The 13,323-nt window shown below is 39.4% G+C and overlaps 1 protein-coding gene across 4 annotated transcripts in view; it reads right to left on the bottom strand.

Annotated features, from left to right (window-relative positions):
- The window catches only part of LOC124162824 (outer dense fiber protein 3), a 56,921-nt gene extending 56,302 nt beyond the window's left edge, over nt 1-619 (bottom strand). For all 4 annotated transcript variants that reach the window (XM_046539490.1, XM_046539491.1, XM_046539489.1 and 1 more), the window contains exon 1: nt 412-619. The gene's annotated coding sequence lies outside the window, so the exon portion shown is untranslated. The remainder of the gene's footprint in view (nt 1-411) is intronic.
- Between the last annotated feature and the right edge of the window lie 12,704 nt (nt 620-13,323).

Here is a 13,323-nt window from a genome sequence, read left to right as displayed (position 1 = left end):
TTAAGTGACAAAATGATATAAAATGTATTTCGGGCATATCACTTTTCAAAAATTTTCCCGGACCCCCCGTTGCCTGGGGGGGGGTCGCCGCCTCAGGCCATCCCATCCCCCCCAAAGCATATTCCTAGTTACGCCTCTGGGAAGAGAGACGTTCCTTCCGCGAATCGGACATCTTTTGCATGCATCTCACATTTCCCTATTTCCCCCCCCCCCCCCCCCCCCCATCCCCGACCCCCCATGTCTCCATTTGCCCGCGTGAGAGGAAATCGGACGGACGTCGCATGGTTACACATTACGCACACAACCGGAGCACACGCAAAGAAGAGGATTCCGCGAAAAAACTCGACCGCAATCTCTGAATTGTAAGGAAAAAAAATGGAAAGTCGCAACCCGCACTTGCTTTCTACTCACCGACTGACAAAGACGGCGCCTTCCCTTGCGGCAGCTCTCGGATTACTCTCGTGTCCTCTCTCTCTCTCTTCACGAAGCACTAAGTCCGGGATAAGATGCGGATACGCCGTAAAGGTGTGTTGTTTTGCTTGGTGGTTTTCGGAGTAGTCCGTAGAGGGTGAGGTCGGCCGATGCTCTCCTGTCGCGTGCCTTAACAGTTGTACGGGAGTTCGACCAAGTTCTCTCCCTTATGAAACCTTCGCACGGCGCCGCCCACCTACTCCTACCCTCCCCTACCCGCCTCCCTCCACCTCCCACCCTCCCTCTCCTCCTCCTCTCCTTCGTTCTCCTCGAGACTTTGCTGCTCTTGACACGCCTCCGTGTGTGTGTTGTAGGATGGATCGAAAAAATTGGCTAATGTCACAAATCATTTATTGAGGGGTGCCAATCCTAATCTCTCGAATATTACATGAGAGGATTCTCAAGTCTGCCTCTAAAAGTGTTTTTACCAGCCGCGTATTTAAATGGGTTTACAAAAGTCGCCACTCGCGTCGCTGACGGACAAAGTGATCCGAGTGTAACGGCGGAAATGAGTTGTGATTAGTAATAATAATAGATGTCTTTGTTCGGGCGAGGTCGAGACTGAAAAGTCCCCTTTCCCACCGAACCACTCGTTAGCGTCAATGCAAACAAACATATTTAAAAACGGGTTTGTGGTGTGGCTAGAGTGTTGGCTTCCCACCCGTCGGACCGGGTTCAAATCCCGGCGGTGACAGAGATTATTTTGATCCTTCCCTTCCCTGCTATTTGAGAAGGGCATTTCAAGTCCGTAGGGTAGGATGTTAAGCGCTGTTCGTTAGCAGAAGGCTAATGTGGACGCCGGGTTTATCTCGGGTCGTTCGAGTAAGGGCGCACATATTGAAATTTATTAATTATGTAAAGAACTATTTGAGACGATAAATTCGTAGAATAAAAAAAACATAAACCGTAAGTAATTCTGTCTTCATTTAAACCATTGTCAAAACTGCACCATTATTTTATGATAACCCTGTATTGTCTTGTTAAGAGAGGGTAGAGCTGCAGCAATGAGTTGTAAGTGCATGGTTTTCTCTCGTTCAGGGTTTGGTGTTAGTTTCTTCACCTTCATCACCTGCAGTACATGCAGAAGTGTTGAAAATCGAAAAGTCACCTCGCGAGGATTTCTCATGAAGCTGTCGAAAAGGTTTTATTGGAAGCCGGTCCACTCTCAAGTCCCTTAACTGCCATTCAACATGGTCCCCTCGAAGTCACCCGCCGTTTATATGTCAAGCGCTTCATACTTGATCGCTGAAGTCGAATTTAGCGTTAGCATTTGATTGTGATGCGAATCGAGTCGAATTAAATTTGATCACGATCGTGATAGATCTCTTGTGCTGCAGGGATCAGGAAATCAAGAAGACCCTTACCCCTCTCTCTCTCGATCGATCTGTTTTGCTGTCGGATACTTCGCTTAAAAATTAGGCTATAATCGTGAAATTCTAAGGGTATATCTACATCCACATAATCCACACACACACACCCTGCGAGCCACCTCTGGGGTGTTTTGCAGGGGAAAATTTCAGCAGACCCTGTCAGACCTAGCCAGCATATGTAAAGCAGACCTGGTCAGCATTTACCTGCATTGATTTGTAATCTTCCGTGGCGTTCTGAATTAGTGAACCTCTCCATCTTCCGGGTTTTCGCCGCGTTGGTTGTCAGAGTTTGACGACAGTTTCAACGAGATTCCACCAGTCTTCCTCAGGTCAAAATGGTGATGTCGTCATTTTGGCTGCGTTTGTGTAGCAATCCCAGATATTATCGCAGGCTGATAAGGAAGTCAGGTGAGATCATCAAAATGCCAAGAAACTTCAATAGGGAAGACGGATACCATCTGACTAACGTTTGGAAGATAGTGTTCTAAAATCCGGCCAATCATAGCCCAGCAGCGATAGAATGAGCTATTTAAACGTAGAAAAAATGTCGATATCGGCACTTCGACCTTAAGACGCCTGGTGGAATCCCGGCGTAACTGTTGTCAACCTCTGAGAATCAACGCGGCGAAAAGCCAGAAGATGGACAGATCCACGAACATTTTCCTGTGCCTAAAATTTTGAAATTTTACCTCAACAGTTATCATATTCAATTTGTTATGTTTGAGAAGGAGGATCACGCTGATAAAGGTCTTCTATTAATTCTTGAAAAATTTTAGATTTGAAGACCATAAGTTTGAAGGTATAATCTCTTACCAAAAAAGACAATATACGAGAGCGTTCGAGAGTAATATATGCATCCCGTAACTAAGCGTTCCGTTGGCGGAGGGAAGAAATGCTCATTCTAGAGAGTAAGATCGAATGGTTTTAAGGTGACCACAAATCCTCATTTTACCGAAACTCTGCCCTGGGCTATTTATAATGCGGATCTCCTGTTTCAAGTCATTTTCTTTCATCTTGAATTGATTTTCTGACGCTTTGCTCGCCAGTATCTATTGCCTTTCGATTGTTTGTTTCTAATAAATGGGCACCTCGCTAGTTTATTATTGGATGAGAGAAACATAATAGCCTCAATTCAGAAGAATCCATGGAGGCATTCATTTACCTGTCAACCTTCTACTACCCGATGCTTGGGATATCTGCGGTAATTTTGCATCTTGAATTTATATCATGGTGAATTTAAGTTTAATTTCAACATTATACTGTCTCTTGCTGTTGGAACCTATTATTTGGCAAATTTAACTGCGATTTGTTGTTTAAAATGGAATAGGTTTAAGATTGCCTGATGTTCGTGGGTAATAAAGTGAAGTTCTCATCATTTCCCTTATACCACTGTTTTGTACGTATTCGTCAGTTAAATTTACTCCGGCTTCGAGTGATGGTTTATTTCGAAAGTAGGTTTGTTGCTGAAGTTTAAGGTCTAAATATAAGTATAAATTTTCTTTCTTGACTTATTTATAATTTAGAGTTTTTTTACAATTTAGTCTCATTGTGATGAACGCTTGCAAAAGCTGGCATAAAAATGCAGGAAGTTATTAAAATTATATGTGCCATTTAATCATAACCATCGTAGTAGTTTTTTATATTATCAATATTATTATTTTATATTACAAACTTATTGTTTCTCACCATGGTGCTTTTTGAGATATTACCGAACAAATTCATTTATTAAAGTCAAAATTCGTTTGCTAAAAGAATGTGACCCTAAAGTAGGCTGAAGAAGCTGATTACCGACTGCATTTGTACCTTCTAATTAAAATACAGCCATTGAAAGCTTTTATTTACTCCAAGTTTTCTTTTTTTATCTGGGAGCATTTTTGTATGACGGCAGTCTTTTTTAAACAACAAGTGAAAATCTACAATAAATTATTTTGTTAAACTATGCAATTGTGGCGTAATTATCGTCGAAGAGTATTAGTTCAGAGTATATGAAGACTGTTGGCTGCATTTTCCGGGTTTCACCGCGTCGTGGTTGCGTTGGTGACAACAGTTTCTCCTGCATTCCAGCAGGCGTCTTCACTTCGACCTGAAGACGCCTGCTGGAATGCAGGAGAAACTGTTGTCACCAACGCAACCACGACGCGGTGAAACCCGGAAAATGCAGCGTACAGTACCAGCGCACTGCGGAAGCCTTCGCACCAACTTTATATGAAGACTAAGTTCAACAGATTCAGGCTTCAATTGGTGGAAGTTAGACATATTTAAGTAAATGAAAGGTCGTAGCACTAGTAGAATTCTTGTGGAAAAGTGCTACGACCTTTCATTTACTTAAATTTATATGAAGACTGTTAATTCACATGATAAAATTGTATCAGTCATCTTTAGCGTGATACTAAGATGAAGGTTGGGAAAGGTTTGTGGTACCTTATACATAGAGTGGGGACAGGGACGATGACGTCGTTGTATTACGTTATGCTTGAAAGGAGACTTATTTTAGCTAATATGGCTTATTTTCTGATATATGTGCCGCAATCACGGAAAGGAGGAAATCATGCCTCATCTCATAGGTAATTTCCTAGTTGAAAAGACTCGTTTTATTACCTACACGCGGCTTGAGAGAGTTTTGGGAGTTATTGGAGTACCGCAGAAGGTACGAGTAATCAATCAAAACATTTTGATATTATTTTAGCTTGATTCAATCCAATATAAATCATTTGTGACTTAGCGATTCAAATACAGTCTAATATTATAATTATCTAGACTGGAGACATTAAAGGTTATAATAGTATTTTTACTGTAATAGTTTTTTAGCGAAAAAGTATAAAATAAGACTTAGCGGAATGAACACCATAAAATAAACCGTAATTACATGGGTTCTGTTCCCCTTTAGGATAGGTTCCATAATTATCGATCCTAGTCGAGGATATGGAGATTATAAATACGCCTCAGGAGGAGGATATGAGTTCTATACTGTATTGGCTATTTTATCTATGGTAATACCGGTTGTTAAAGAATCATGATCTTTTAGAAGAAATTAAAAGAATGTAGAAGTAGAGAATTCAATTTGCAAAAAGCGATTTGGAGATAAAGTTGTGATGGAGGTTGAGATGTTCCGTAAGCGCGTAAGTAGAAAAAGAGAAGCTCGGAAACGTGCCGAGAGATATAGGGTATACTGAGATGAAGGAGAAAAACGTGTTTGAAGACAAGGGCTGTCATGTGGTATATTTGCTGCTTCTATTAACCCATAACTGGTTTCGTGTCTCTCCTAATACAGAGCAATAATGATTTATTAATTTGGAAGCGAGGTGGTTGACGTCGGTTGACACTATGTATCTATTTTCTGTGATTTTACCGACTTCATTCCCGGTGCAGGTGAAAAGCTTCTCTCGTCACAGTGATTACTTGCAGGCTAGTATTGCCTGGAGGGATCGGTTTGCCGCTTCGTTAATCTTGTAATCCCGTTGTTCGTTTTGGAGGCTAATCTTTTAATCAAATACCGTAGTAGCCCCTATCTCCTTCGGTGTGTCTCTTGGCATCATCCGTAAAATCAGCCATCTGTCGTGATATTTATTCATCATTTGCTGGCAAAAGAAGCTTAAGTTCCTTGTTTGTCAGTTAATTAGTTATTCCATTAAATTATTAATTACACCAAGATAGAGCGTTGAAATACACAAATTCTCTGAGGAGATAAGATTATTTTGGAGTTTTAGGTAATCAGTAACTTTGCGAAAATTCGGTACCTGTTTTTAGCATAATGTATTTTTTAGGGGGCGGTAAGCGATATTCTGCTTTTTTGGCTTGTGAATTTATATCGTAACCGCCCCCATAGAATCCTTGTTGATGGGAACCAAGCAATAACCTTTTTTTCTTTTGTGTACTTTCCTTTCCTTCGAAATTTATCGAAAATCTCCCCATTCTCCGCAAAAATTTCTTTAAAATTCCCTGGATGTGTCAAGGTTGTTTTTTTATGAGCTCTCTTCTCGGGAAACTTCTTATCAGAGAGCGGAATTTTGAAACTCCAGGTGTCAACAGCATAAAAAATCCCGCTCGCGTATTCTGAGTTTGCTAAAACTATTCCAACTTCCTCAACGGAGAACCATGTGGGTGGAGGAAAGTATTTGTGCCAACTGCGTGATGCGTAGCTCAAGGCCCATGTCCATGCCCATCTAAAATATTATTCACAGCTACCCCGTATGGCATTATTGTCCTATTACCGTTTGGCTTCATTTTTTATGTCCTAGATATGGCAGGAAAGAATTTTACATAAGTTGTGTGTGTTACTGGCGCTGGCAGGAATGATATGCTGCTTGTAATATTTGCAGCGATAAAAATGAATTAGTAGAGATTAGCGATGGGTTGATATAAATTAATAAAAAATTAAATTCATTGAAATCAACATTACCAAACCAGCATTTGAGCTGAGGTACATGGTGATGTACTGAGGGATCATTTTTAATCCTTGGATGTTTTATGTACTGAATGTTTACTAAGAGTGACTGCATTGCTTCACTGCACCATTATTAATATTGGGCTGACATGTATAAAATGGGGAGTTAGGTAGCCCAGTGAGTTGAGCGCTTGGATATGGATTGAAGTGTCTCGGATTCATATCCCGGGGAAGCTAACTCTGATCTAAGCTGAGAAGATTCTCACACTAAACGAAGCACTCAGTCATTAACTAGCAAGCCAAGCCTAACTTTGCCAGATAGAACTAAAATCTCTTCCTCGTTTATGACTGTCATAGGCAATCGGAATATCCATTTCTGGAGACTTTTATATCCTTTTGTTGTTTGCTTTCTTGTTATGTTTTCTTGATTTATGATTTAAATATTGAAGGGTTTGTATTAAAAAATGGCATAGGTTCATTTTTTTAATGAACTGATGGACTTGCATTGATGTCATTAGGTTACGCTGTTCATCTTACTTCTGCATCAGATCCGCCGCGGTACTATTCTAAATTAGGGGTCGCCAACCTTTTCTTATTTTTGGACCACTGTTTCAAATTCTAATAGCTAAGTAGACTGATCTATACGGCTGGTTTAAAATAAAAGCTTTGGAAGTTTGATTATTCTAGCAATTTAGTTCGATTCATGAATTTTTTTTTCGTTTACTTTCAGTTTCAAATTCATCTTTCAATTTATAAAATAAAATGTCGGGGATCCTAGGCTCTCGTTTTTTTATAGTGGGTTATTATTCTACTATGGCTATGTTTGGCGACATAACCAGTCACTACTTTTGTTCCGGACTTCTAATCAGCCAAGGGAATGATCTTCTTATCGACAGCCTGTAACTAGTGCGTATGTTAAGGGATTCTAAACAACGCGAATAATCTGGCAATTGCGTGTTTTTTTTTGTTTACGCGTGGATATTTCTGGGTTAGGGAACAATCGCAAAATAATTAATACTACAATGTTACAAGAAAAGTTTGTGGATCCCTTTCAACAGATTGACAAATACTTACAAAATTGGAAGTGTGAAATTTATTCATCATTTGCTGGCAAAAGAAACTTAAGTAGATGCTTACTGAGCGTGTTACAGGTAGTATTATTTAGAAGTTTATTATTTTCATTGTTACAGTAGGGAATTTTATGACCATGACAGTGAATTTGAAGTCTCATAAAAGTCCGAATTTTCGCATTTAATAAAAAATTATTTACTCCTTTTATATTCTATGTTTGATTACGAAATTTGTATATTTTTTGTCGTCCTACTTTCAACATCCCTTGCTCTTTCAGTTTGGAGATTTTTTTCCGCTAGCTGAAGGGGTTGGTCTCCAAATTATTTCAGGAGTCATCTTGTAAAGGGCTTGATGGCTTCATAAAATATTTGATACTGAGTTTCACTTTGGATTTTCGGAGTGAAATTTCATGCAAGTGCTCTTTTTTTTACGAGAAAGGTTTATTCACGATGTTAACCTGGAGTAGCTTCGGCCATGTCAGTGAGTGAGTTGGAGGAAATCCACTCTTGATTCTCTCTAGGAATAAGGGTGAAGACGAAACCAGAATACTAATCGGAGATAAAATATACTAGAGCGTACCTTTAGCTACTTTCTCTCCCAGTGACCGTTCAATCCCTTTCCTTTTGGAGTTTTAGCGGTTTAGGATATTTCCTTACCAATCGGTTTTTACTTCTTGATGGGTTGACGTTGAAGGTAAGAGGAAAAAATAGGGTCATGTTGTGTGATTGTGTCTGCCGGATCTTCGGGCCGAAGATGCTGGTCTTTCTCATGAGCCCCTTGTCGATACTCATGAGAGCGATGAAAGAAAAATAAGGTGTCTGGAGCTGAGCCAATTACATCCGGCATTAGCAGTAAACGCCACCTTGGCGACGGTGATACCTTATTTGGAGAACGTGTTTTTCACGACGGTAAGCGCATATCGCCTTATAAATTCAATATTAAATGAGCAATATGCCGTGGAAGCGAGAAAAGCGTTTTCTTTTAGTTACACCTTAAAGTGAATCTTTATGTTCTAGACGACTGTTGAATCATTCTTTATTTCTCTGCATCCGAGCTGTTACATTGAGGAAAAGACGATTTTGAGATGGAATGGAAAAGTGTGCTATGAAAAAATACATTTGGAGTAAAATATTCTTCTCCTGAGAACTCGGAAATATTTTTAATCAGTTTTACTTAATTAATTGGAGGAATTTATAAGAGCGAGTAATCCCTTTAACTGCATGGCTATATATTTTCTCAGGCCATATTGTGTATGTTTTTATGCTGACCAATTATATTTCAGTTAGTCATTGATTGCTCTTGCTAAGAAATAAATCTACATTACATGATAAAATGAAATTATTTGTCCTTTGTATTAGATAAATGATTCAGTGCCCAATTAAAGGATACGCGCCATCGCCTCTGTACTTAATAATTTATGAAAAATTTAGTAAAGACATTTCCTTGCTTTTTAAATATGAGTCAGTCCAAATTGTTCTCGTTATAAGTCAGATAAGTTGCTTCATATTGACCAATTGTCCTTCTAATTTCAATCGGAGCTAGGGAGGTGACAGCTTAACTCCTCTTTTCTATTTTATCCCAGAATATTTTGGTAGATGGAATATTCATAATGGGTTTTTAAGTCATAGAGGTCTTTATCCAACATCGCGAATAATTTCCTACATGGTTGCTTCTAAATAATTATAATTGCGAATATATGTCTACATTGCGACCAACTATACGGTTACGAGGCCTATATTTCATGCCATATTAACTTTGTAATTAGTTTCTTTTTACCCATTTTCTTCGGAGGTCTGGGCGCAAAAGACTTTTCAAGTATTTTTTCCGCGAAACAGGTAAACTGAAACAGTGTTTACCTAATAAGTTCAATTCGTGATGGACGAGAGCAATAATCAAACAAAATCAAGGTCCTAAGTCACGATTTAATTTCGAAAAAGAAGGTCACAAATCATTTTCCACAACTATCAGAATAGAATGTCAGGTGCAGCATAAAACAATTCTGAAATTCCAAATGGCAAAAATACAGGATTTAAATCATAATGTGTGGAATTGAATACCTGACAACAAGAAGCATATAATGACCAATGCTTTGGAAAATATGAGATTTCCACAAGCTCAAGAAGTCCCTCCTCTCCTTTTCCAGAAGACATCATTGTTTTCAATAATAAGTTCCAAATAAGTTCAGAAGACATTTTTTTAATCTTATGCTCCTATCTCTGAACTCAAGAACCATAAAAGAAAAATATTTTTCTGGAAATTTCACCTTTGGTTTATATCTTTTTCTTGCACTCATGTCTTCAATTAAATATTTAATTATTATGTCTGACGGGGATCGGGTTGGTGTGGTGACCATAGTGTTAGCTCCCCACCCTGTGAGCTCTGGTTCAAATCCCGCTGGTGGCAGAAAATTTTCAGAGACTTCCCGATCCCTGCTTGAATGTTGTGTTGAGGACATTTCAAACGCAACACTCCGTCCGTCGGATGGGACGTTAAGCTGTGGTCCCCTTGGCGTCTTTCGCAGGCTAATGCCGACGCCGGGTTTCTCTCCACCTTTCCTTCCATACCCTTCCCTGATGGCTCATATAACCTCAGCTGTCGGTCGCCTCCTCCAATCACCAACCAAAAATGATGTCTGATGTTGAGGAAATGAAGAAATTGTAAGACAGGACATAAACCGTAATCAAGAAACAGGAAGTTGCGTAGGAAAGTATGGGACTAGGAATTATTAAGGAACAACATACAGGAGACCAGTCTCATTTATTAATCGACCATTGAACGGAATAGTATGGCGTTCAAATGGATAAATATAATTGAAAGCCCCACGAGGAAGATTGTGGTAGAAATGTTTAGGTGTGGTAAGGAGAATGGGGAGCATAAGCAAGGAGGAATTTGCCGGAATTAACATAAGTTTGCATTAAACCAGTCTCGGTGGCTTTTTAAGAAGCAGAGCAAAACATGAAAGGGTACACAAGAACACTTAGCGTTCACTGGGAACAAAAGAAACAAATTGGTCAAGGACATCCGGTCTTGCGGAAGAGTATAAGATTCTTATTTTAAGATGCCATCTGGAGAGCCTCTTGTTTTGCAGCTAGCATGGTCCTCCAATCCCTTGACGTGAAATTCGTAGAGATGGGCAGAGAATCAAAAATGTAACTGGGCTTTTATACTGTTGCTTAATAACTTTAATTAATTTTTGTTCAAATACCTAAGAAGATTTTAAGATAAACTAGTAATCGGCGCAAATCATTTGCATTATATTTAAAAAAAATCCTTTTTAAAGTTCTCCTGAGGTCATTATATGATGTACATAATTTTTTATTTTAAGTAATAATTTTAACCGACCCTATTTAGAATAATCAAAAGCTGAAGAATTTTTCGTATAATAGCCCGATCAAGCGGTGGTATTGATTATCAATAGTGTTGGAACTGTAGACTTCGAAATGTAGAAGATTCACGAGATAATCTGTCAAAATTGAATGTAAAATATAACGTGCATGCAAAAATGTACAATATACGCGCATATGGAAATTATCTATTAACTTCAGTAAATAATGAGTACTTAAGAGTAAATAACTACTTTATATTGGCAGCCATTACAAGCAAAAACAAAGTAAATATTTCTCGTTACTGCGAAGTTACTGTCCACCAATGGAAATGTCCCAATCGTCCTACTCAGGTGTCGTCCTTACCATATGTCTGAGAAATCAAAACATTTCCTCGCCATTCGCCAATGCTAAAGTTGTTAGACCCAATATTATATTTTGTACTAGATTGGTAGTCATGAGTAATTACTTTTTAAAATAGCTGTTTTTAATCTTTCCCTGGGGATATTATCACTGAGATCACCACGTGAGAAATTTTAAGTAATGAAATGAATGTGTAGTATTTTGGTTCTATTAATTGTTCAATATTGATCGATTTCTTCATTGTGGTATTTAAGAGTGATTTAGTCTATTTTCTACGTGTACATCTACGTGGTACCGTTCAAGCTACCACCAAGGTGTGTGGCACGTGGTAATACCACACCAGGCATGCAGCACTCATCCTAGCCGTAATCAGAAAGGCGATCGCTTGCAGGACGCAGGCCAGAAGACACAGGGCAACGGCATACGGTCAGATCAAAAAATAGGAGTGTGCTACGGATACAAACATGCTACCATTCTAATAAAACTACTAGTTAGTGATAGAAAAACGAAAACTTGGCGTTGTAAGTGATTCATGCACGAGTTATAACATGCCCAAAAATGCATGCAGATAGTTAGTACATATTTACAAATATAATAAGCTGTCAACTATGCATGTAGAGGCTATTTTTACCTAGTCCTACTCAAGCTATCGTAAAGCTGAGCTATCGCAGATACTATTGTTCCATATTTATTGCGGAAAAAACGACATTTTAAATCTATCGGTTCTGCAGTCTATTTACAATATCTTGTGATTATTCCATTAGCTTTTGATCGTTTTTACCAAAATAATAAGGCTCTCTCAAAATATATTGAACACCACAATGCACAATTTTTAAACATGCCAAGATAAATGTTATTTGTTTGTTGAATTGATGAACTTTCAGCTACTCGTAATTTCTAGTTGTATCAATTGAACGATATTTAATACAACCTCATCTACTCGTTATTTACTGAAATAAATACATCTTTTCTCTATATGTATATTATACGATAAACTCACTCTCAATTTTGGCAGACAGCTAGGTAGTATCGCACTTGAACTTGTTGGTAAAATTTTCTTTTGAATCCATCACTTTCCAGTAAACAAAAAGTGTGCAGGAATGCTGGACCGAAACTCCTCGCTTCTCTTCCTTGTGGTGACCTTCAGTGTGACTTACTAAGTTGATCTCAGCGGACGTTACAGTGTCTATTTATAACTCAAAAGAGCGAGAAATTTAAAACGGTTTTATGCTACAGTGAAAAACCTTAACTCCCAACAGACGGATGGCAGATTTTAATTTCCGCAACGGATTCCCAGTCGTGCCGATTTTTTTCTGCACCCATTCGTAAGGGAGTAGAGCCGGATTCCACAAAACACAGACTTTTACACTTCACGTCACACCAATAGGCAGAAATTACGAAATTTCCGACGTTCCGGACGACAAAGGAAGTGAATTTTGCTAACATGTGCGCTTATATGCGTGGCTCGTGTTTTCAAACCCCTTCATCCATTCGTTTTAATTATTTTTTTTCACGAAACGTCTCGTGCCTTCGCTCCACCATCCCCAAGCTCGTTCCAAACCGTCTCTCTCTGACGCCCAATATCACCTGCGCATGCGCGCTGGGTCACACGTGCCCTCGTGGGCGTATATACCGGGGTCTTCTGGTCCACCTGACTTTTATCTCCCGAGATTCCCCCATCTCCTCACCGAGTTCCACCGAGGGAGCGCGTGACTCACCGTACGCACGCAAAGTGGTGGGAGAGTGGGAGATGTTGCAAAACGCGATGGAAACTGTAGCGAGGTAGCTCCTCTCACGGGCATGGCAAGGTAAAATTTCTCATCCCCAACGCACGAGGAAGGCGACCGCCGATAGTGCTGAAAATGACCCCTTTTGAACTTCACTCAAAGGCACGGGCGTGCTTTTTATCCGTCGACTTCTCGGTCAAGGCGATCGTACACAATTTTTTTGTTTTTTAAGAGGCCAAGGTCCGTCCCCTTAGGATTGATCTTGCAGTTGGGAGTGATCTCTTAGGCGTCGCGATATGTATTAGTCGGCTGAACGCAGAGGTGTAACAATGGACTCGTTTACTAAGACTTGAGATCATAATTTATTGAAAGTATTCGGTGGACGATAGGGAAAGTGATGAAGAAAAAAGTGCCTACAGCCTTTTTCTCATCATCGCCATTAGTCAACAATCCAAAGATTGGTTTGATGCAGCTCTCCATTTCTCTTTCATATCCTCTAGCCTTTTCATTGCGACGTATTTCTTCTCCTTCGCGTCCTCTATAACTTGTCCTATGTAATTCATTCGGGACCGTCCCTTGCCCTTCTTCCCTTCCACCTGACCTACGATTGTTTT

Source organism: Ischnura elegans, chromosome 7, assembly GCF_921293095.1.
Source record: "Ischnura elegans chromosome 7, ioIscEleg1.1, whole genome shotgun sequence".
In the NCBI taxonomy this organism is placed as follows: domain Eukaryota; kingdom Metazoa; phylum Arthropoda; class Insecta; order Odonata; family Coenagrionidae; genus Ischnura; species Ischnura elegans.
The sequence above is the reverse complement of the archived record's forward strand: the minus strand, read 5'-3'. Positions and strand labels throughout refer to the sequence as shown.